At 37.8% G+C, this 26,056-nt stretch overlaps 1 protein-coding gene and 1 non-coding gene across 5 annotated transcripts in view; one reads left to right on the top strand and one right to left on the bottom strand.

The window, feature by feature from the left end:
* The window catches only part of Rabgap1l (RAB GTPase activating protein 1 like), a 626,983-nt gene that overhangs the window by 27,631 nt on the left and 573,296 nt on the right, over positions 1 to 26,056 (top strand). Inside the window, exon 1 of one of the 4 annotated variants that reach the window (XM_060364540.1) lies at positions 25,375 to 25,476. The exons of the other annotated variants lie outside the window; for them this stretch is intronic. The gene's annotated coding sequence lies outside the window, so the exon portion shown is untranslated. Of the gene's footprint in view, positions 1 to 25,374; positions 25,477 to 26,056 lie in introns of those variants that run through there. 4 annotated transcript variants of the gene reach the window in all.
* Positions 21,573 to 21,704, bottom strand: LOC132646610 (small nucleolar RNA SNORA17). Its single transcript, XR_009584871.1, has one exon. It is a non-coding gene; the product is annotated as a small nucleolar RNA SNORA17 (small nucleolar RNA).

The raw sequence follows: 26,056 nt of genomic DNA, 5'->3' as shown, positions 1-26,056 counted from the left end.
ACAAGTATGATGATCAATCCTCATTTAGAAAGACAAATGGGATATGCATTGAATGTATGACAGGAGTCTACTGCAGAAAGCATCAGAAAGTCTCTACCTAGCAGTGTTTCAAAGTAGATACTAAGACTCATAACCAAACCTTCGGCAGAGTGCAGGGAATCATATGAAAGAAGGGGAGTTTGATGTGGAAAGGATAGAAGCTCCACAAGGACCAAACATATCTGGGCACAGGGTCTTTTCTGAGATGGATACTCAACCAAAGACCACGAGAGGATAAAACCTAGAACCTCTGCTCGGATGTGACCCGTGATAGCTCAATAATCAATTGGTTTCCCATAGTAAGGGGAACAAGGACTATTTCTAACAGGAACTCAATGACTGGCTGTTTGACCTCCCCACCCCACAAGGGAGGAGCAGTACTGTTAGGCCACAGAGGAGGACTTTGCAGCCAGTCCTGAAAATACCTGACAAAACGGAGTCATATGAAAGGGGAGGAGGTCCTCCCCCATCAGTGGACTTGGAAAGGGGCAGGGAGGAGATGAGGGAGGGAGGGTGGGATTGGGGAAGGAATGAGGGATACAGCTGGGATACAGAATTAACAAAATGTAACTAATGAGAAAAATAAAAAAAAAAAGTGCTTGTAGTTTTTCTAAGTAACAAAAACCTCTAAGAGGAACCCACTTTAGATAGATTATTTATTTATTTTTAATGACTTATTTTTATGTGTATTAGTGTTTTGCCTGCATATAAACATATAAGTCTGTATGATGGTATCAGGTCTTGGAGTAACAGTTGTGAGCTTCCATGTCGGTGCTCAGAATTGAACCTGGATCCTATGGAAATTGGGTACTCTGGAAGAGCAGTCAGTGCTCTCAACCACTGAGTCAACTCTCTAGTCTCCAAGAAATTATTTATTTAAATTTTGTTATATTTTAATTTATTATTATATTTTGTGTGTGCATATACCATGTTGCACATGTGGAGGTCAGAGGACTACTTGGAGTAGTTGATTCTCTTGTTCCACTGTGTGGATCCCGAGTATTGAACTCATGTTGGTGGGCTTGGTGGTAGATGCTTGCATCCATTAAGCCATCTCACTAGCCTCTGGAGGTGGGGTCCTCTCTTCCTGGATATGACCAAAAAGCTTCAGTTGTTGGCAAAATGTATCTGGTCCCACGGAAAAGATGCAAACCTAAAGTACGGCAAGGAAAGGAAAGAAGATGACTGGTTCTCAGGTGGGAAGGTCAGGCAGAAACGCCGCTCCTCACAAACTCTATGCATTCTGAAGATCCCTTCCCAGTCTGATCACCAGCTGTGGTCCTTCCTTCCCTCAGGGGTTGTTGGCCCATGAGGACAGAGGGAGCAGAAGTGATGAATGGGATTCTGGTGGCCCAAAAGTATCACAGACAAGACTTCTGGGATCAGCTTTAGAGAGACAGCTCATTTTATTGTTTTAGGGGTGAGGTATATAAAGTTTCTTAGGGTTACAGGTGGGAAGGACTGATGGGTCGTAATGTAGTAGCTAATTACCTAAGGACAGAAAAGGCTGATTGGTTAGAACATAGTACCTACTTATCAAATAGGCAATGGAGCACTCATGGGTTGAGAAGCTCTGTGTAGGATCACACTTATCAGATAAGGTCAGTCAGAGAAGAGGAAATCCCGCAGAGAAAGGGAGTCCTCCATCTTGTGTTGATCTCAGAGCTATCGGAGATGATGTACTGCAATCTTAATAGCAAGGTCTTCCAACGTGGAGGGATAATTTAGATTAGAAGTTGGACTTGATGACCTTTAAAATTTTGCAATCATACTGGTCTATTCACCCCCTCCCCCATTTTTCTCAGGTTTCATTTTATGTTTTAAATAGCAGACTATCATTAGGAATCATTTTATTGATTTTTTTTTTTCTAGGTTTCTGTCCTAGAACTTGATTTGTAGACCAGGCTGGCCTTGAATTTGGAGGTCCTTCTGCTACTGCCTCCTGAGTACTGGCATTAAAGGTGTGTACCATGAAAGCCTGGAAGATTTTTTTTTAAACTTTAAAAATTTAATTTAGACCAGTAGTATTTGGTTTTATCCTAGGTCTCTGGCTGCCTAGTCGCTGTTTCTTGATTACTGAACAATGGTCAGGTATGGGTTCTTACTTGTGGAGTGAGCCTTAGGTCAGACATTGGGTGGCTACTCCTAAAAGTTCTGTGCTTCTATTGTCCTAGCATATTTTGCAGGTAGAACCTAGTGTAGGTCATAAGTTTTATGGATGGGTTGGTGTCCATGTTTCTTGTTCAGTAGCCTGAAGAGTTTCTCCTCTTCCTCCTCCTCCTCCTCTCTCTCTTTTTCTTTCTGTGCAGGGTTTCTCTGTGTAGCCTTGGCTGTCCTGGACTAGCTTTGTAGACCAGACTGGCTTTGAACTCACAGAGATCCACATGCCTCAGGTGTGTGCCATGGCACACGGCTCAGAGTACCTTCTTTCACCAAAGAGACTAGAACATAGGGATGAAGACTCCATGTGGACACTAGCCTGACTTCTCCATGTACCATGAGTTGTGTGGGTATTGTCCTTGGCAATGGGGTCCTTATATCAGTTTGCAGATAGCAACCCTTTATTTTGGCAGCAGCCTAGTTTGTTTGCAGCTTCCCATGGGACCCACTTGGCCTGTAACTAATTGAATGTAACCCAGTTCTGCCACTGGAAGCCTACCTTACTTGGCTACAGGAGATGGTCAGTTGAAACTCTGTATCTCCTGTTACTAGGACTCCTCATTAGGATCGCTTCTGTAGATTCCAGGAATTGTCCACTTAATTAGGTTTTCACAATTCCCCAGGTGCCCCCCATCTAATTGACTCTCCCTGCCCTCCCTCTCTCTACCCCATTTTCCTCTCCCTCCCATGCTTTGGTCTCCACAGTTCCTAATCCACCTGTAAAACCTATTTTCCCTTCTCAGAGAGAGCCATACATTTCCCCTAGAACCCTCCTCTTTACCTAGCTCTCTCTGAGTATATAGATTGTAGCTTGGTTATCATTTATTTAATGACTTACATCCATTTATAAGCAAATACATGCCATGTTTATCTTTCTGGATCTGTGTTATCTCATTCAGGATGATTTTTTTCTAGTTCCATCCACTTGCAAATTTCAGGATGTCATTTTTTTCCTCTTAAAGCTGAGTAATACTTCATTGTGTAAATATAGCACATTTTCTTTATCCATTCTTCTGTTGAGGGACAGGTAGGTTGTTTCCTACTTTTGGCCATTATAAATAAAGCTACAATGAACATGGTTCAGCACTTGGTTGTCCTTGTGGTAGGTTAGAGTGTCCTTTGGTATATGCTCAAGAGTGGTATAGCTATGGTAGATCAAATTCCAACTTTCTAAGGAACCTCCATATTGATTTCTACAGTGGCTGTACAAGTTTGTATTCTTACCAGCAATGGAGCAGTGTCCCCCTTGCTCCACATCTTTGTCACTTGTGTTGTTGATCTTAGTGATTCTGATAGGTGTAAGTAAGTTTGATTTGCATTTCCCTGATGACTAAGGATATTGTATATTTCTTTAAGTGTTTCTCAGCCCTTTAAGATTCCTCTATTGAGAAGTTTCTGTTTAGATTGGTACCCTATTTTTAAATTGTATTATTTGTTTTTTTGATACCTAGTTTCTTGAGTTCTTTATATATTATGAATATTAGTCCTTTATCAAATGTGGAGTTGGCAAAAATCTTTTCCCATTCTGTAGGCTGCCACTTTGTGTGATTGACAGTGTCCTTTGCCTTACAGAAGCTTTTCAGTTTCATGAGGTCCTACTTATTGTCAGTCTTAGTGTTCTGTCTCAAATGCCAGTGGATTCAAGCTTATTTCCCACTTTATTTTCTATCAGGTTCAGTATATCTGGTTTTATGTTGAGGTCTCTGATCCACCAGGTCTTGAGTTTTGTGCAGGGTGATAAATATGTATCTATTTGCCTTCTTGTACATACAGACATTCAGTTTGACAGGCACCATTTTTTGAAGATGCTATCTCTTTTCCATTGTGTATTTCTGGCTTCTTTATAAAAACCAGGTGTCCATATGTGTGTAGACTTATGTCTGGGTCTTCAATTTGGTTCCATTAATTAATGTGTCTGTTTTTATGCCAATACCATGTGATTTTTATTATTATTTCTCTGTAGTACAACTTGAAATTGGGAATAATGATACCTCCAGGAGTTCTTTTATTGTTCAGGATTGTTTTAGCTATCCTGGCTATTTTGTGTTTTCATATGAAGTTGAGAATTACTCTTTCAAGGTCTGTAAAGAATTGTGGTGAAATTTTGATGGGATTTGCATTGACTCTGTAGATTGCTTTTGGTAGAATGGGCATCTTTACCACATTGACCCTACCAATCCATGATCATGGGAGGTCTTTCCATCTTCTGACGTCATCTTCAATTTCTTTTTTAAATACTTGAAGTTTTTATCACACAAGTCTTTCACTTGCTTGGTTAGAGTTACTCCTAGATACATTATTTGAGACTATTGTGAAAGGTGTTGTTTTCCTGATTTCTTTCTCAGTTCATTTGTCACTTGTATATAGGAGGGCTACTGATTTTTTTTTTTTTAATTAATCTTGTATCTGGCCACTCTGCTGAAGGTGTTTATCAGCTGTGGAAGTTCACTGGTGAAAATTTTAGGGTTACATATAAACTATCACATCATCTACAGATAGTAATACTTTGACTGCCTCCTTTCAAATTTGTATCCCCTTGATATCCTTCAGTTGTCTTATTGCTCTAGCTAAAACTTCAATTACTATAGTGAATAGATATGGAGAGAGTGGACAGCCTTGTCTTGTTTTTTATCTTAGTGGAATTGCTTTGAGTTTCTCTCCATCTAATTTGATGTTGGCTGTAGGGTTGTTAAAAACTGCTTTTATTATGCTTTGGGATGTCTCTTTTATCCCTAATCTCTTCAAGATTTTTATCATAAAGGAGTGTTGGATATTATCAAAGGTTTTTTTCAGCATCCAATGATATTACATCATTTTTTTTCTCTGTTTGTTTAAATGGTGGATAACATTGACTGATTTTCATATGTTGAACCATTTTCACATTCTCTGGGATGAAGCCAACTTGATCACTGTGATGATCTTTTTTTTTTTTTTAAACTTTTATTATGTATAACATGTTCTGCCCCCATGTGTGCCCGCAGGCCAGCAGAGGGCACCAGATCTCATTATAGGTGGTTGTGAGCTACCATGTGGTTGCTGGGAATTGAACTCAGGACCCCTGGGAGAGCAGCCAGTGCTCTTAACCCCTGAGCCATCTCTCCAGCCCTGTGATGATCTTTTTTATTTATTTTTTAAAGGACTCTTCACTGTGGACTTCTTAGGTTGTAGTGGCCAGAACTGGATCACTTCCTAGCTTAAAATACCTATTGACTAGGGTGATAAAAACCACCATTAGGGCTGAGAGCTGTGATGAGCAGAGAGAACCCATCACCATTTGTAAGCACATAAAAGTTGTTAGCAGAGGTTTAATAATAATAATAAGTAACTTGCTTAAATTAGCTAAGAACTCTGCAGATGTAAAGAAAAAGATAGATGAGAACGATTTATTACATGGAGGTAGTGTGGGGGAGGGAGGAGAGTGTCTGCTGCCTCCAACATTGTGACTTTTAACCAGCATTGTATTATGCTACCTCTAATTTAAGAAAATATCTTTAAGTACAAAGATGAGAATAAATGAGGAATAAATATAAATTTATTTGTTCTAAATAAATATAAATATAAATATATTTGTTCTAAATAAATATAAATATATTTGTTCTTCGCAATAAATATTGGCGAAGAACAAATACCCTGCCTATAGAGATTTGACTGTAACAGTGGTGAGATAATTGAGGTTTTGATATTGATGACTAAAGATATAATACAGAACATGCTGTATAGCAAAATTTGGATAAGGTAATATACTGGTAAATAATCCTTAAGCTTATCTTAGGAACATATAACTCAGTTTTGCTGTTGTACAGTTTCAAGGATATGGGAAGTTTAGAAGATCCAGAAAAGGACAAGGAAAGGAGAGATTCATGAAGAAAATGGGGCAGAGTGGGAGTCTCTTTTCATGACTGTAAATAAAAAGTTAATAAAGATATTAATAATAGCCCTCTAGCATGTAAAGAATGACTGTGAATGATTTCCCATCTCTTCTAGCAATCTTAGAAAAAAAATTGAGATTACAATATGCCTCTTGGTTAGAGATACAGTTTCCTGACTATAAAGGTTATTCAGCACTGACTCTTAGGGGAAGATGGCTAGTTTGAAGTTTTAGTAAGTAGATGAGTGAAAAGGCAAGACCCTTAAGTAAAAGATCATAGCATTTTAGTGAACACTTTCAGAAAGCTTTGAACCTGGATATAGTTCTGTTCTAGTCAAGTTCTTCTCTAACATCCTGTCTCAGCTTGTCTTACCTCATTTGAATGATTATTTGTAGCATTTTGGAATTGTTTCAAAAAATTAAAACAGCAAAACATGTCTTCTTTATAAGTGTGTCAACTTTTTTAAAGACAGGGTCTCACTATGTAGCTCTGGCTGTTTTTATTTTTCTAACTGCCTTTCTTAGTATGGCAATTAAAAAAAATAACTTTATTTTTCTTTTAAGAAAGAAACCAGGGTTCATGGTGACATACCTTTAATCTTAGCGCTCAGGAGGCAGAGTCAAGTATATCTCTATGAATTCAAGCCTTAGCTTGTCTATATAGGAAGTTCCAGGCTAGTCAGGGCAGTGAGACCTGTCTTCAAACAAACAAACAAGCAAACAAATAAACAGAGAAACTGACAGAAATTACCTATATCATTTAAGACCAACATCAATTTCTGTGAATGTCTCTTGTGGCATATCCCAAGGCATTTTATATGAACGTGTTTTAGAGTTGTGTGACTGCAGATGCCCAGAGCATCATACTTGGGTCCTCAAGTCCTTACCAAGAAGGCCTCCCTCGGATGTGGCTTCAGTGAATCCGAACATGATAGTTTGCTTTATTCAGACCAGCATTGCTGTATTGCTTTCTGTAAATTGTGTTAGGTATTGTATATCTGTATTCATTTTTGTGCTATCAGTAATCAAAGCGAGGGTCTCACACATGCTGGGCAAGCACTCTACTACTCAGCTGTATCACCAGCCTTTCCACATCCTGTTCTTTAAGAGTGAGCCACTACCCAGAACTTGGAGGCAGGGGCAGGCAGATCACTGTAAGTTCAAGGCCTGCCAGAGTGGGACCTTGTTTGAGTCACTAAATCAGTCCAAATTCAAGGAGACAGGGACATAGTATTCAGTTTTTGAAGGGAACTGTTTTAAAGCTACCCTCCAGTGTGCTTGATAGCTACCAGCCATATTTCTGGAGAGGTTATTCTTATTTACTTCTACAGAAATAGGCTAGGCATGCTGAGGACCAGAAGAATGGGCTGAATTGTTCGTGTTTGAAATAGGAGTCTCCTGGAAGCTGTTCTGGCATAGTCTCTCTATCAATAGAGAAGCATTATAGAACTGCAATACTCCATGTGTTTTCCACGGGATTTAGTAGGTCAGATAACCAAACTACCACTGTGTCAGTTATTTTTCTCATTGTTGTGACAAACGAACTGACAAAAGCAACTTAAGGAAGGGCTTGTTCCAGCTCACAGTTCCATGAAATCAAGGAATGGTGGTAGAAGTAGGAGGTGTCTTGGTCACATTGCATTTATAGTTAGGATGCAGAGTATCATGAATGAATGCTTTTGCTGCTTAGTTTTCTTTGTCCTTTTTTATTCAGTCTGATGTCCCAGCCCATGGAACGGTACTCTTCATGTTTAGGGCAAGTCTTCTTACCTCAGTGAACCTAATTTGGATAATCCCTCACAGATATACTGGGGATTTATTTTCATAATACTTTAATCTCATCAAGTCGATAGCAAATAGTAACCACCGTGAATTTTGTTTATTCCTTCAATTTGTGGTAACCAAAGATAATTGTCGTTTAAATCTGGCACTCAAATAGCAAAAATGTCTGCTTTAAGATGTTCAACGAGAGGGATGTGGAATGTCACTCTGCAGCTCAGTCAGGTTGGGGTATATTAGAACACTGTTATATTCTACCCTGATTGTTACTTTCTTTGAGCTCATAGACTTCTCTGCTAGTTTTTCTAGGAATGAGAAATCTGGGAGGGAATACTGTCTGCCATCTTGTTCCCCATGATGCTGTCTGAGAAATATGAAGACAATTGGAGATGCCTTCCAGTCCTGATATAGAACGTCAGGGTCCAGTGTTAGAGAGCACTCAGTAAAAAAGCGCATCATTCGAGATGGGGACAATTACAGACAGCTGGCTTAAAAACTGCAGAGCATTAAGGGGATCAAACATTATTTCTTTGAGAAACATTGATATCAGTGTTTTCATTTAAAATAATGCATTTGTGTCCAGGGAGATGACTCAGCAGGTAAGGTGCTTGCCCCTAAGCCTGGTTCTCTGAGTTTAATTCCTGGAACCAATGTGGGAGAAGAGAGAACTGACTCCCATTAGTTGGATTCTGACTTCCACACATACGCCATTGCATCCATACAAATATACACATACACTAAAATGAATATAATTAAACAAACTTAAAACTGTGAAAAAAATCTATGTGGTTATACTTCTAGCAGTTCACAGTGTCTCTCTACACGATCCTGTTCTCCTCACTATAGAAGAATCAGTCAGCTTGGTTATTCAGAGGCTGACTTTGTAATTTGTCATTATCTGTGTACTTTTTTTTTTTCTTGTCATTTGTACCTCTGCTGCTATAGATATGTAAAAAGTAAGAGAGGAAATTGGATTATGTTTGTGTTAATTAAAAAACTTCTTTAAAGTAGGAAAATGTAACATATATAAATAGATGAGCATGTGTGTTTATGTGTGTGCATATATGTATATTGTATATATGTGTGTATATTTTAAACATTGAAATCTAAGTGAAAACATGTTAAGGTGAATACTTTAAAAAAATATAGTCTTTGATGTTGGGCCAAGTCTTACTACTATCTTATCTTTTGGGCTTATGTACTCATATTAGGCTTGTTTCTCATTGTGAAAAAAACCTGATAAAAGTGAGAAGAAGGAAAGGAAGGAAAGGTTGGTTTAAGAGCGCAGTTGAAGCCTGGCACAGTGGCACACTCCTGTAATCCCAGCACTCGGGGAGGCAGAGTCAGGCAGATCTCTGTGAGTTCATGGCCAGCCTGGTCTGGAGTCCAGGGCAGGCTAGTCCAGGACAGCCAAAGGCTGCAAAGAGAAACCTTGTTTTGGGGAAGGGGGGCAAGAAAGCAAAGTCCATTGTGGCTGGGAGTTCATTGTAAGAGGAGTGTGAGGAGGCTTGTCACATTATCAGGAAGCACAAATGTGAAACCTGGTGCTCAGCTTGCTTTGCTCTTTTTTTCTTATCATATTTTTTGAAATTATAATTACATTACTTCTCTTCTCCATTCAATCCCTCCTCTTTTGCTTTCATTCAGTTTCATGGTCTCTTTAATTTGTTGTGTGTGTATGTGTATATGTTCCTAAATATATATGTACAACCTACTCAGTCCATATAATATTGCTTGGTATGTATATGTTTTCAAAGCTGACCATTCCATTTGATATTTTTTGGATAACTAGTTGGTGTGCTTTTCCCTGGGGAAGACTATATATATATATATATATATACACACACACAGATATATATGTGTATGTATGTTTGTATATATGCTTCTCTTAGCATCTCTATTGTTCTTTGTTTAGGGTTGAGACCTCATGACGTTTCACACAAGCATGTCTATTGGTATTATCTTTGTTCAAGTCATGTTTAGCCAGCTGTTTTGGTGAGACTTCATGGATGTAGTTTCTCTAATATTTCTAGGAGGTAAAACCTCATGGCAAACTTGTTGTTTCTCTGGCTCTTACAGTCTTTTCTGCCCCTTCTTTCAAGATATTTCCTAAGATTTAAGTGCAAAAGTTGTGTTGTGGTTTTCTGTAATGGCTTTTTCTTTGTTACAAGAAAGTTCTTTGATGAGAGGTTAAAACTACATTTATCTGTGGGTATAAGGATAAATATTTAGAATGTATTCCAGGATTATGTTGGTTTATTAATTGGTGGCTGTAGATTATCCTGCAACATCCGTGACTTCATTAGCCCTTGTTAATGGGCTAATTTCCAGTTCCAGCCATGTTTTACCTCTTGTTGAGTGGCTATTAAATCTAATTAGAAGGCTGTTGGTTATTAACTAGGTATGTGTTCCACTACTGCCCCTTGATGTAACATGAAAACTAGTCCTCAGGGAGGAGGCTTTCGGTTAGATATAGCTCTGGTTCTCTGGGCCCTGTTTTTGAAGTTCATGCTGTATTCAGCAGTTGAAACTTACCTTTCACCTCTGGGGAGCAGCCAAGGGCTACAGCAGTAGCTTATAATATTTTGAGTCTCTTGGATAGCCCTGACCAACAACTAAAAAGAGGGCTTCTCAAGCCTGGTATTGGGATTTTTGTTAGATAATCTGTGGCTCTTGAGGAGGGCATTTTCATCCCAGATGAGAAAATTTCATTTAAATTATGTATATGTATACACAGACTTACATGTATTATAAGTATTTTTAGGGAGATATATGATAGTATGATTTCTTATGAATTTGTTTAGACATCTTTACTGTTATTTTATCCCTCCTTCCTCTTTCTGTGTTTATTCCTCCCTCCCTAATTAAAGCCCCCTTACTTTTCTTATTTCCTATTTCCCCCATCAGACCATTTGTACCCTGCTATATCCCCTTCCCAACTGTTCCCTTTTACTTTCCTGCTTTGTACAGTTACGCTAGGTTAAGTAAGTACTCACATCTAAAGATTGGGTCCAGGAACTCAGATAAGAGATGACATGCAGAGTTTGTCTTTCTTGGTTTGAGTTACTTCATTCAATATGATGTCTTATAGTTCCATTCATTTACCTACACATTACATGTTGTCATTTTTTTGTTAGAGCAGAATAGTATTCTCTGTGTATGTGCCACATTTTCATTACCCACTGCTAATTGAAGGGCTTTTAGGCTGCTCTTTTCACAGGGGCAGCAGTGAACATTGCTGAGCACGTATCTGGAGTAGGACGTTGAGTCCTTTGGGCATATGTTGAGGAGTCATATAGATGAGTCATATGGAAGATTTATTTTAAGCTTTTTGAGGATTCTCCACATTTATTTCCAGAGTGGCTGGACTAATTTACTATCCCATGACAATCTGATACCCTGTTATCTCCTCCATGGGTACTCACATATACATACTAACATACACTTATAAATAACTAAAAAAGTAATAAGTTTATTAATGTTTGTTAACTACATATAATATATCAAGCACTATGGGGTCTAGGTGTCTAGAATATAAGTACAGAAATTTGTGGAAAAAACAGACAAGTCTGGAGTGGTTGTTACCCTGGGCAATAATTGGATTTAACTTAACAGAGTAAACAAAAGTCTAGGAAGGTTCTTTCATGATTAAAGGGAAAGAGCTGAGTATGGTGGCTAACATCTGTGGTCTTAGAACCCTGGAGGCTGAGGCAAGAGAACTGTGAGTTTGAGGCAAGCCTGAAAAACAAACAAATAAGCAAAGGAAGGATGGGCCAGATTATAAATATTTGGCTGTAGGACTGAACACACTGGTAGGCAGTCTAGTTTTTGAGAGTAACAACACCAGGTGATGTTGATTTAATCTTTTTCATAGTATTCAAGATATTAAAAAATGTAGTTTGAAGATTTCATAGAGTGAAGTTTGAGGCTAGAGTGGTGACTCTTCCAGAGGACCCAGGTTTGATTTGTAGCATCCACAAGGTGGCTCAAAATCATCTCTAAGTCCAGTGCCAGGGAATCTGATACCCACTGTCTTCTGGCCTCCAAGGACATTGCATGCACATGGTGCACAACACCCATATTTACAAAAATTGATAAAATAAAACATTAAAAAAGAATAGATTTATAGTGAAACCTTTCAAATAAACATAACAATTATGTTACTGGCTTATTTTTTTTAATGGCAATATTTATTCCTAGTTCCTTTGATATTGATAGTATGTGTGATTAGGGGCAGTCACTTGATTTTAGATACCATGTCTCTATAACCATACTGTCATTTGGAGGTTGGAGAGATAAGTTAAGTCATTTCTTCACCCCTTAACACTCTTAACTATGAACAGAAACAGGAAGCTACTATAATGTATCAGACATTGATTAATTAATAAAAAAAGAGATTTCTGTGATTCACAATTTTAGAATCTAGACTGCCCAAGATGGAGTGAGCTTATTTGGTGAGGGCTGCTTTCCTCTGTCATAATATGGTAGAAGGTTTCACATGGAGTAAACAAAGGAGAATGAGGAATAAAAAGGACCTCAGTCTCTCCCCCTTTATAACTTCCCCACTCTTTATAACTTACTCCCCTTTGCAATGTCACCCACTCTTCTGTAACTAGCCCACTCCTGAGATAATGGCATGTAACTTATTTGCGAAGGCTGAGTCCTCATGGTCTAATTAAGGTCTCATCCCTCATTATCATTAAAATGGCAGTTAAAATTTGACATAAGTTTTGAGTAGAACAGTCAAGTCACTGAAAAAGCCAAATGTGGGGTAAAGGTAAGAAAATGTGATGAGGAAGCCAGCACTGTGTTTGTCCAACAAGTGAGAACGGGATCCCATGCAGAACAGGAGGACAGAGAACCGAGGTTCTCACTGCAGGGAGTCAGGACACTTACTGTTGCAGTCACTTCAGCTGAGAATCTTGGGCAGGGAACTGAGCAGACACGTTTAAAACCACTTGTTCACATCTCTTTCAGCCAGCCATTAGGCCTGAGATAGATACTTGTGCTATGAGCAGTCATTACAGGAAGCAGATGACTACAAGTGGAAGTGACTTGTCTGCTTCAAATATGGATTCCATATTTACTTAGGTGTTCTAACCTAGAACAAACTACTGACTCGTTTGAATATGTTCTTCCATGTGTGTACCCAAAATAGAACTGGTTAAGTGACTATTATAAATGTAAACTGAAAGATAATTAAAATTACCAATATTATTAGGTTAGTTGAAATAATTTTGTAAGCAGTAAAATAGTAATTAGTAAATACGGGTTTGGGGGGGACCACTTTTAACAAGTTGCTTTGAATGTTTGAATTATTAAAAATTAGAGGTGCCATCTCAACACATGGTTATGACCGTTGTTATATTTCTAAATACGCCATTAAAATGGAAAACATTTATTTCCTCAAAATATATATTGTTTTTTTGAGCTATTTAAATAATGAAATCAAAATTGCCCTAATGGCATGCTGGTAAGCCCTATGTTACAGATTTGAAAAAAAAAAAATCAACATTACACAAAGTGCTTACTGTAGGGTTTGATTTTCTTGTGACAGTGAACTCATAGGAATATTCTTCATGTTTTTGGAGAAAAGGATTAGGTGAAACAACCATGAATTAGTCTAGATGTTCTTTTTCTTTTGTCAAAAACGCAAGTTTTAAAACTGCACATAATTTAGGTAAACAAGATTATGTTTTGATATTTGTAGTGCAGTAAATAGTATGGTGTAAATTTTTTGAGCTTATGGATGTTGTGGGAAAGGGGCCATTAGTAAGAGGATATAGCAAAGTTACAAACATCGATCTGACTAAGTATCTTGCAGATGCTTACTGGCTAGTAAATATTTGTTCCTTGGCCTCTTGCTATGCATTCATTTACTCAGATGCATTAGCAGTGCTCCCGCGGTGCTCCAGTAAGAGTTATGTGTGCATAACAGGCAGCCTCTCTAGCTTAGAACCAAAAGTGTCTACAACACACATTTAGTCGTATATACTTTGTTTGATGCTTGAATTTATAAGGGTCTGTGATTTCTAGTAGTACTGTATTTAGGAAATGAATTCTGGAATATTTTTGGAATAGTTACAATTTATTGATTTGGTTCTAAAAGTGTGTGATAAAAATCATTTATTGTGAGGCTTCCCAACTTTCCCAGGTTGTCTGTGTTAAACCTCCTGATGTTATTTTCAGCTTTTTCTCGAAGGAGGAAATTGAAACATGTTTTTGGCTTACAGAAGTTTGACATGTTTTGACAAGAGTATGAAAAGTTAAAAAAAGGCTTTATATTTTGCTTTTCTCAAAACCTTATTTCCTATTACTGATTTGCTGTATTAGGTGCTGTTAAAGTGCTGTACCCAGGTTATAATGAAAGGCTGATAATGTCTAGTATTGTAAGTGCAAATTGCTAGGTGACAGATGCAAGTAGTAAATAGTTTAAGGTGTTGAGAGAGGCTTAGACCAGAGTGAGGGAAGTGATGTGCTGAGAGTTTACTGTGCTGGTTTCTGTGTTTTTATTTTGAGAACAGTTGAGATGGTGATTTTAGAATGTTAAAATAGCACATAGATCATATATAGGTATAATTTTTATATGTTAAATAAAATATGAGGAAAACTATTTGACAAGAAAGGTAATTTTGACATAAAATACATGAAATTTTATTCTAGTTCCTTTGTTGAGCAGCAGGAGAGAGGCCTGGTACAGGCCATTTTAACACATGCATCAGTGAGATCTGTATGTAACTAGCTAGTGTTTGTGGGGCTCTGGGTTTATCCCTAGGACTGTGGATAGAGTTGGTGAGTGTGAAGCAGAGGAAGGGATCTCTGCTTTATTTATTGCCTTTAAGAGAAAAGAACAGGCTTGGTTGCACATGCCTGTAATCTTAGCACTTAGGGAGGCAGAGGCAGACGGATCTCTGTGAGTTTGTGGCCAGCCTGGTCTACAAAGGGAATCTAGGACAGCCAAGGCTACACAGAGAAACCTTGTTTCTAAAAAACCATGGAGAGAGAGAGAGAGAGAGAGAGAGAGACAGAGACAGAGACAGAGACAGAGACAGAGACAGAGAGACAGAAAGGAGAAAGGTGGGGGAGGGAGTGAAAGAGGGAGAGAGGGAGAGAGAAAGAAAAGGACAATAACAATCATTTTGCTGCCTGTTAGGAAGAAAGATAATTAGGGAATTTAGTGGGAAAACACCTTTTTACTTTATGTTTAGGTATTGATTTATCATTGTAAAATTGTTAGGTATACATTTGAGAAAAGATGTTACTTGTGAAGCAGCATTGCTATGTTTGTGGCTATATATCATCTGAATCATTTGTTTCATATTGTATTTGTAACCTGTTGCTTATGACAGAAATGATTATTTACTGTGTATTATTTCACTGTAACTAACTATACTAAAAGAAATGACTTTGGTTTGACTGAATATCAAGTCTTCTAAAAATGGTTTGGAAAACCCAGTGTTTATCTTTCTAGCATAAAGAAATGAAAGTAACAGGAGATAATGTATACTAACCTTGAATTTCTTAAGTGATATTTATATATTTGTGACTTAAAGCTTTAAGATTTGAGTGCTTTTGATGCTTACAATTTTAACTGTTGCTTTATTATTTTGTTAATTTATTTTTTACATGGTGCTAGGGATCAAACCCTGGGTCTTGTACATGTTAGGCAAGTGTACTACCTCTGAGTTGTTTTCCAGCTGAGTAATTGTGACTTTAAGGTGTGATGTTAGCTACAAAGGGAACTAACTAGGTTACTTTACTCATCTTATTTTAAACATTTTATAATTCTTACAATGGGATTTTTTTTTCAAGGTAACTAGATTTTCTTATGCCTTCCTTTCAACTAATGTTTCAAGAATCTACTTAAGTACAGAATAAAAATTGTTATGATGGTTGTTGTGAAAGTTCTGAGATAAGATAATTTTATTGTTTCTGATTTTGATCAAGTATGAAGTTCATCAGATTATAAAGATTCTTTCCCGAGAGCTTGAAATTATTTTTTAAGACACAGAGTCTCCTTTTGGTCCAGTTGGTCTTAAAAACCCCATGTGGTTGAGCATGACCTAACTCCTGATTCTACTGCCCCTATCTCCTAGGTACTGGAAGTACAGGCATGTGTCACCATGCCTGCCTTGAAAGTGGGTATAGATTGACTTGGTACATAAAAATTATTCTGTCACCTGTGTAACCTCATGTCGAAATGCATGCATGATTTATAATCTGAAGTGCAAGTTAGGGAGCTCATCATTAGGGGTTCTGTTCAACTTCCCACAGATGGGTACTGTTATTTGTGTGCTGCTGTGCTTTTAGTTCAGCTTTAGAGATAGTTTTTTAATTTATTTATTAATTTATTATTCATTTTAAAGACAGTTTCTCTCTATGTAGCCCTAGTAGTCCTGGGTGCTATATAGACCAGATTGACCTTGAACTGATGTTTATTTTATATCCATGTTTAGTAACATGCTATGACAAAGGGTTTGCTCTGTATGGCTTAACAACATTTTTGGAGAGTCTGAGGAGAGTATTCCAGAAGTTCTAAAATTGTTTTTCTTTATTTTATTTTTTTTAAAAGATAAAACAACCCACAAGGTATATATGATGATTTGTTGTAGGTACTGTGACCTGAAGAGCTTATAGTATCTCAGCTTATAGTATTGAGTAGTATACATGGTTGACTTATAGTAAATATTTGAATGAATGAATTCATGATATACATATTAAAGATTCTTGGGTGTCTTTTGGGAAAATATTATTTTTCTTTCACTTTTGACATCACATTCAGTAATTAGGATGCGTCATAGTTATTGAGTCCTTTACCTCAAGGTTGGACAGATGTGATTAGTCATTTACAGAAATTTTTTACCTTATCCACTGTCCCATCTTTTTGTACTTTTTCTTTTTAAATAGTCATTTAAGGGTTGCTCAGAGGTTTCAAAGATGTGACTAGTTTCAGAGTGATTAGTTTCTCATTTCCAGTTTCATTCCGACTGTTAACCTCAACATAGGTACCCTCACCTTCAGGCTATTAACATCTCATCATAAATGCTGTAGATTTGAAAATAGAACATGAAAAAAAAAGCCTCATTGGAATAGATCTAGATTTCTGTTGTTTTTTGGTGGATCAGTCCATTTAGTCCTTTCTGCCTTCCTTTCTGCCTGCCTGCCTGTGATGTAGTAGGCAGTGAATGTAGGGCCTTGTGGTAGGCTAATGCTCTATTACTGAGTGTTATCTCTCACTCCTACTTTAACGGTTAAAGCAGTGTTGAAGCAGGAAGCTTCTGGATAAGCACTTGACAAATAGTAAAATGGCAGCTGTTGAATAATGGCAACTACAGTGGCTGATTATGTTTACTAATGGGAAAGCAGAGTTAATCAAGAAGATTGATATATTTGCACTTGAAGATCAAGGAAGATTTCACGATTGTTAAGAGTGTGGAACATAATAAATTGCTATTTTTAAGATATTGAAGGCTACTTGTTTTCTGAATTTAGGATATTTTTTTATCTTTAACTAACTTAAAAAGTTATTGAGATGGCAGACAAAGATATGCTTTAATTGAGGAACATTGCTGGTATTGATGAAAATTCTTGGAAAGAATATAGAGACTGATGGACTGCTTAGAACTGTAGTAATGTGGAGTGATTGGGATGTTGTAGGTCCAGGGCTAATTGTCCCATTTCCTGCTTTAGCCCCATTTCTTGACCACCTCTGTGTTGGGACCTAACATTCTGTGACTAATAGATAAAAGCCTTTTGAAATCTACTAAGATCACTCTACTAACTTCTACCAACCCAGAAGCTAAGAATGTCATTGGAGAGCATCTGAAGCCTATAGAAAAGCTCCCCCCATCTTGCTGTGACCACCTTGTCATTGTGCACACCAATGAATTTTAAGGTTGCTGGAAGTAAAACCCTATGAGTAAATCTATTAACTTAGCAGACTGCTAGCTTCTACCAAACTAAAGGCTAAGAACATTAGCAGATTGCATCTAAGGCCTATAGAAAAGCTTTCACTATTGTGACTGTCTCACTGATGCACACACCACTGTATTTTGAATAAACTTGATTCATGACTTTCTTTGTTCTGTAAACCTGTAAAACTTCATGAAACTCTTTCCACATTTGAACACTGGATTTGGGTAAACTAAATATGTGTTCCTAGGCACAGTCTCTCAAAATGGCTCTAGAATAAACTATCTCTTATTCCCTTTAGGAACTATGTTTTTTTTTGTGTAAACATTGGCCATGTAAAATTCTACAGTTCATCTAGTTACTGTATTTGAGGAATTTTATGAGAAAGAAGGCGGTATATAGTATGTTCTCTACTACAAAATAAACTTTAAGTTAGTAAATTATGTGTGTGTGATGTATGGTGCTTAAAATAAGCATAGCTTCTCCTTATTGTTTTAGTCTAGCTACATCTCTTATGAAAATAAAGTTATTGCAGGTTGTTTTGTTTGGTCAGAATGCTGGCCTTATTTACCATGTGATTTTGATTAGCCATTTAGCATTTTCTTGTTTGTTTATTAAAGAAATGTATTAATGTTAATTTTGTGTTGTGTCAGAGTTTTATGAAATAGAATGTAAAGTACAAAATAAACCACAAATGTTAGCTGTTATTATCCTGTACTTTTTGAAAATCACGATTCCATGGTGAAAAAGCAGGATCTTCGGAATCTGGTGGATTGGCTTTGAATCTTGTCTCTGCTATCTATTTTCATGTCACATTGGATACACTACTTAGCCATCCTCTTCCTGTTTTCCTTTTCATAAAATGAGGATAATAGCTACCTTACAAAGTGTTCTAAATACATAAACACTTTGTAAATGGTAATTATTATAGGTGTTATGTCTAAATTCCAAGTCAACAGTGTTTTTCTGGGGTGGCAATATGAGCAAGTTTTGGTTTTTCTTATACTTGACAGCCAACTGAATTGCATATTTATTCTATAATCAAGTCTAATTTTTCCTGTATAGGTAAAGGCTTATGCTAGGACTGGAGGCTAAGGGTGGATTACTCTATCTGTCTATCTATCATCTATTTTTTTAGAATTCTTTTTGTTTTTTTGTTTTGTGATAGTTCCTTTTCTGTAGGCCTTGAATCTATATGTCATGCTATCCAGAGGTAGTGCTGCTGCATTTCTTCCAATTCTCTGACGAGAGATTATTTTCCTTACTCTTTGCTTGACTCTTGTCAGCAAAACACTGTTAATTGGTACAAGATTCTGTGGGTCTTTGAACAAAACACTAAAGACTACATGGTTAACTGGCTTACAGTTAAACCAGAGACCTTCCCTCCAGCCTAATCTCTACATGATTGAGGGAAGTATAGAGTGCCTGTTAGAAATCAGTGTTTGTCGTTATTCTTCTATTATATCCTTTATAACATTTTGATTAGACTATTACTCTTTTATTATTTATAGCTTATTACATACTTAGGATACCACTGATTTGTCACATTTAAATGTTTCAATACTTTTTTTGTCTTGTAATTTTTTCCTTACAGTTTGATGTGCACAAGTTTTGCATTTTTATGGAGTTAAATTTATTAGTCTTTTTAAAAAAAATTTGCTTTCCTTTGCTTTAGCTCTTTTCTATGCTGCTACTGGAAATAGTCATCATTTCCTCCTAGCTATGTAAGAAAGAAAATTAAAAAGAATGGCTAAGTACTATTATTGTGGAAACAGGGCTCCAGGTAGCCCCAGCCTTGAGCTTATGATCCATCCCCCTGTCTCTGCCTCCTACATGCTGAGATTATAGCCATTGAGGACCATACCTGGGTAGACTTCTTTTGAAATTTGTGTCAAATAGAGTTTTGAATAGGGACCAATTAAATTATTTTCCCTATACAATTGATTTTATTGAATAATCCCATCTTGTACTGATGTTTTGAAGAAACTATTTAAGTACTTAGTGTCACTGTACCAAACTACCTGAAACTATATAGTTTATAAACTAGGAAATTCTTTTTCTTATTATTCTGGAAACTGGGAAGTCTGAAATCAGCCTTTGGTGCCTCATGACGGTGATATCTACTTCTGTGATGGCATATTGTTGGTGTATTCTCTTGAGGGGAAGAATGCCGTCTGGTTATATGGTAAAAGGAATGGAAGTTGTGGAGCATGCTCTCTTATGGGCGCTAATCCCATTTATTAAAACTCTTGACTTAATAATGTTGTCACCCTTCAAAGTTCACCTGTCTTAAATACTGTTGTGTTGGAGATTAAATTTTATTGAAAACATTATGGAGTGTGATTGTGTGTGATGTGTATGGGCATGAGTGTGTGTAGGTCAGATAACAACTTTATGGAATTGTTTCTCTTCTACTTTTACATGGGTTCTGGGATCTAGCTTGGGTTGTTAAGCTTGCATGTCAAGTGCTTTAGTCGCTGTGCCTTTGCTTATTTGAATAAATCTTTTTTCTTGTCCTATTATAGCTACATGAGGGCCATCATTTTACATACAATTTTTGTTTGTCTCAGAAGGAAATACTTGTTCAGTCTTTACATCTTAATATTCACCCATTATTTTGATATTTTCAGAAACTGTTTCTTAATTTTGAGATATATTTTATCCTTTCATTGTTTTTTATTTAGGTGCCATGTGATGTTCCAAATGCTAAAGAGAATATATTTTTGTTATTTCAGTTTTAAGTTTATCTTATGTATATGAGTGCTTTATCTGCATGCATGTCTATGTGGCATGTGTGTTTTGATGCTTGTAGAAGCCGGAGAGTCTATCAGATCCCTTAGATCAGCTGAGACTGCTCTCCTGTGTGCTGCAGCAGGTGAGAGGTAGAACCAGCTGTCCCGCTCTGATGACCTCAGGGCCAACTCTCCTGCCTGCCATAAGGAGGGGGGGGGCATTTCTCTGTCAGCCATTTCACTGAATAGCAGACAAATGGCAGGGCCAGCTCTTCCACATGCCCTCAGGGTTGGCTTACCTTTGTCCCCACTACCACAGTCAGCTCTGCTGTGTTGCCCAGATGAGATGCAGGGCCTGCTCTGCCAAGTGCTGCAGCAGGTGAGGTGCAGAGCCAGCTTTCCTGCTTTCTTGACCTAGGGCCAGGTCTCCCGTGATGCCCAGGTGAGGGGTGGGGCCAGTGCTGCACAGCCCTCAGACATCAGTTTGCCCCTGCCTGGCAACCCAGACCAGCGAGGACCACCTGGCTCTTGGTGGTAATAGACTCCTACTGTTTCAGGGCCAAAGACCCAGGTATGGCCCCTGGTGGCAACCCAGGCCGGGATCCCATCACCGGCTACTAACATCAGACTGTTCCTCACTACTCTTGAGTCCAGTTCTGCTTCTATTCATTGTGTCCCACATCCTTCTCTTTCTCTTTCATTTCTCCACCACTTACTTGTTTCTCTTAGTGCTGTCCGGGGTCTCTGAGTGTTTGGGGTCGTCTCAGGAGTGCTGTGCCCTGCTTGTGCATTATGGCACCAGTCAAGGGTCATCTTGGGCATGGTCTGCTCCCCCAGGTCTGCACAGCACTGGACTGGTGGTCATCTCAGGCTATCTCCCTGTCTGGACCCATGGCGCTGGTCTGGTTGTTGTCTTGGGCTTTTTCCTCTCTTAGCCCCTGTCTCAGTGTCCCCATGTGAAGGTTGTCTGTTCATGTGAGGGTTGTGGTCCCAGGCAGGGTTCTTCTAGTCTCCAGCTTGTTTACCATCCGGGCCTGCATAACACCAGACTGGTGGTCATTTCAGGCTCACTGTTTTCAGGGAAATTTAGGCTCCTAATCATTCAGATGTTCCTAGGTCAGAGCACTGAGTGTAAGACATAAGCCTCTCTCCTCTCTGCCATCTGCTGATGCACATTGACATAGCAGCCACACCTGTAATGCCTCTGGGGCAGATGTATTTTTTTATTGAGACAGGGTCTCATGTAGCCTAGGCTGACCTTAGACTCCTCCCTACTGAGTGCTGATGATCAAGATCATTTGATCCTCTGTCAAGGTCAGAGACATACTTGCATACATACATACATGCATATATACATACATACTTGCATATGTTGGTACATATTTGCTTGAGCAATTCTTTTTTTAATTTTAATTTTATTTTTATTAATTACAGTTTATTCACTTTGTATCCAGTTGTAGTCCCTCCCCCATTCTCTCCCAATCTCACCTTCCCTCCTTCTCCTATGCCCCTCCCAGAGTCCAATAATAGGGGAGGTTCTCCTCCCCTTCCGTCTGACCATAGTCTATCAGGTCTCATCAGTACTGGCTTCATTGTCTTCCTCTGTGGACTGGTAAGGCTGCTCCCTGCTCAGGTAGAGGTGATCAAAGAGCCAGCCCATGAGTTCATGTCAGAGACAGTCTCTGTTCCTATTAATGGGGACCCCTCTTGGATGCTGAGCTGCCATGGGCTACTTCTGTGCAGGTGTTCTAGGTTATCTCCATGCATGGTCCTTGGTTGGAGTATCAGTCTAGAAAAGAACCCTGTGCTCAGATTTTTTTGGTTCTGTGGAGTTCCTGTTCCCTCCAGGTCTTTCTCCCCCTTTCATAAGATTCCCTGCACTCTGCCCAGAGTTTGGCTATGAGTCTCAGCATATGTTTTGATATCCTGCTGGGTAGAATCTTTCAGAGGCCCTCTGTGATAGGCTTTTGTCCTGTTTTCTATTTTCTCCCTCTTCCCTCTTCTGATGTCCGTCCCGTTTGCCTTTCTGAATGAAGATTAAGCATCTTACCCAGGGACCTCCTTCTTGATTAGCTTCCTTAGGTGTACAGCTTTTAGTATGATTATTCTATATTATCTGTCTAATATCTACTTATAAGTGAGTATATACCCTGTGTGTCTTTCTGCCTCTGGGATACCTCACTCAGGATGATCTTTTCTATTTCCTACCATTTGCCTGCAAATTTCATGATTTCCTTGTTTTTAATTGTTGAGTAGTATTCCATTGTGTCAATGTACCACAATTTCTGTATCCATTCCTCAACTGAGGGACATCTGGGTTGTCTCCAGCTTCTGGCTGTTACAAATAAGGCTGTTACAAACATGGTTGAGCAAATGTCCTTGTTTTATACTTGAGCATCTTTGGATATATGCCTAAAAGTGGTATAGCTGAATCTTGAGGTAGCACTATTCCTCATTGTCTGAGAAAGTGCCAGGTTGATCTCCAAAATGGTTGTGTTTTTGGGCACTTCTAAAGCAGTGGATGTATTATTTAATAAATGGGTCATGGTAGTTTTTTTGGGGGGATGGGTCAGTCTTCAAAATACAGAAGGGTTTTGGTTGGCAAATGTTCTATATTATTCATACCTACTTACTTATAAACGATGACTATTTCATCTTCCACAATTGTAAGGAGTGTTCTGTAGTCATTCTGGTTCTTATGCCTAATAGTCCTCACAGTGTATATGATTTTGACACACACATATATTTTTCTGTTTTTATTTTGCTTCAAGAGACACTTGAAAATGAATAGGTGCAACACATAATTTAACAGTACAAGAATGTTAACCACATTTTGTACAGAAGGAAATTAGATTGTGTGCATTACAATTTCATGCTTTTGACAGTGTTCAGTAATTTTGGGAAGAAAATAGTTTTAAGTTAGACTTTGTTGAATGCTGTTATACTGTTTATAGTAGTATGTGAAAAATTTTAGTTCTAAGCTTCTACACGAGGTGTGGATTTGGGTATCATCATTGCTCATGAAAATAGTGTTGAGTTAGAGTAAAAATTAAAAGCTCTTTGACCTAGTGTAGCTGGTAGAGTTGCTATTGGTGTATGGGCAGTGGGGTGGGGCAGATGTATCTTTACATTGATCAGTGTAGTCAAAATAATCATTGAGTTCCTTTAAGATTAGAATAGTAGATAATGGGAGGGAAACACTCATGAGCACACACACACACTCATGTATACAGTCATATACACAACCCACACACCAGGTTGCCTGTAGCACTTTAAGATGCCTAGAAAATGAAAATGTTTATGTTTAGATTATAATACCTTGTAATTTTAAAATATACCCTAAAGAAACTTAAAAACTCTTTGACAGACTTGATATCATTATAAAATTCCTTTAAAAACAGATTTTTTTATGTGATGCTGTTTTGGATATGTATGTTGAAATTGGAAGTATCATCTTGATATTACAAAACAGTGAGCTCCATATCATTTAAAAGATCTCCAATAAATTTCCAACTGGTCTTGATCTAAAATAAATTGTTGTAAATAAAGAGAAAGTTAACATTTTGGTTTAAAAAACTATGTAATAATAGTCAGTAAATTACATTTGAGATTGCTTATTGGGGTGTAGGTCAGGAAGTAATCAGATATTATATAGAATGAGAATGTTAAGAATAAATTAGTTTAGAAATCTATCTCTCTATCTATCTATCTATCTCTCTGTCTCTATCTATCTACCTACCTACCTATTTATACTGCCCAGTTGAAATAATTTAATCCAACTTTCTACCTGATGTAGGAGTCCATGCTTCTATATTCAAAACAATTCATTTATCCATTAAAGAAATATTTATTGAGCCCATTCTGTTTGGTGAAAAAAAGCAAAGTAGACATAATCCTTACTCTACTGCAGATAGTTTAGTGATCTGTCATAAAGTTTTAAGTGCTCAATGAGTATCAGCAAATAAATTTTTTTATTATTGAAAATTTCTTTCTAGGCCTGTGAGATGGCTCAGAGGTAAAGGTGCTTGCTGCCCAGCTAGACAATGTGAATTTGATCTCAGGACCCACATAGTGGAGAGAAACAACTTCTACAGATTATTCTCTGATTTCACTGAACCTGGAGCTCCTTGATTTTTGTGGGCTGTTTGGCCCTGTGAGCACCAGGCCTCCCTTTTCTGCCTCTGCAGTGTAGGAGGTACAAATGTGTGGCATGCTTTCTGTCCCCTTTTCTGGGTTGTAGAGATCAAATTTAGAGCCTTGCTTGTGGGGCAGCACTTTATTGACTGTTCCATCTCCTCAACCCCACTGTTGTTTTATCATATTCTTATCGTTGTGGGTAGGGAAAACATTTGCTTTTGTATACAAGTTTTGAACTCTACAGTCTTTCTGTACTTGCTCATTAGTTCTAGAAGGAGGATTTCTTTTTCTTTTTTCTTTTGCTGTATTTTTTTTTGAGGGCTTTTACTTTGATGTTCAGGTGATATGTGATTAAACACTTATTTCTTAGGGTGATAAGGCAGAATGTAAGGGAGGGAACCTTTGCATTGTCCCAGTTTGGGAGGTAATATATCTAGGTTCTTGCCAGTTGTTGGTTTTTAATTTTTTTTTTTTTTAGTAACTAGAGAGGGTTCAATAACTATTAAGTAGAGAACTTCAATAACTTTTTTGTGAGTATATTATTCATAAATAGGTGTTGAATTATGTCATTATATTTTATTAGCTGAACCAGCCCATGATTTTCTTTAGTCTTTTGATACATTGGATTACATTGATAGTATTTTTATGTGTGTTTTGTGTGAGCATTGCTGTGGGTTTGTATACTTTGGTGCACATTAATTTGGATTTGTTTTCCTCAGTCAGTTTCCACCTTATATTTTGACGTAGAATCTCTGGATGATCCTGGAGCTCATCTGGCTGGCCATTGATAACTGCAGGGCACTCTGCCAGTACCCGAATTAGATGCACACTGCTGTGCCTGGCTTTTAGGTGGGTTGAGATTGAGATTCTAGTCCTAATGCTTAGATGGCACGCATTTTATCCTTTGAGCCGTCTCTCCAGCTCCATTGATGGGTTTTGAATAGTGAACCAGTCTTGTATACCTAGTATGTAGCTTTTGTGTGTTGTTAAGTATGACTTTCTAGTTTATTGAGGATTATTTTTTAGAGGTATTGGTCTATAGTTTCTCTGTAATCTAGTTTTAGTATTAGTATAATGGCATAATACCAGGTCTTTACCAAACTTTTAAGAGATATATTCTTTAGGATCGCTTCCATAATGTTGTAGTTCTAATTTTTTTCTTTCTTATTGATGCTTGATTGTATGATTTCCTCAATCCTGTCTTCTTTCTTCTGCTTGGTTGTCTTGATTGGTGGTGCTTTCCACTGTAGTTTTCTTTTTTAAAATTTATTTTACTTTTTAAATTCTTTTTTCCCCTCCCTCCCTCGCTCCCTCTCTTCCTTCCTCTCTCTCTCTCTCTCTCTCTCTCTCTCTCTCTCTCTCTCTCACACACACACACACACACACACACACACCATGTGGCAGTCAGAGCATAACATGCAGGAATTTG

Source organism: Meriones unguiculatus, chromosome 11 (assembly GCF_030254825.1).
Source record: "Meriones unguiculatus strain TT.TT164.6M chromosome 11, Bangor_MerUng_6.1, whole genome shotgun sequence".
NCBI lineage: Eukaryota > Metazoa > Chordata > Mammalia > Rodentia > Muridae > Meriones > Meriones unguiculatus.
The sequence above is the reverse complement of the archived record's forward strand: the minus strand, read 5'-3'. Positions and strand labels throughout refer to the sequence as shown.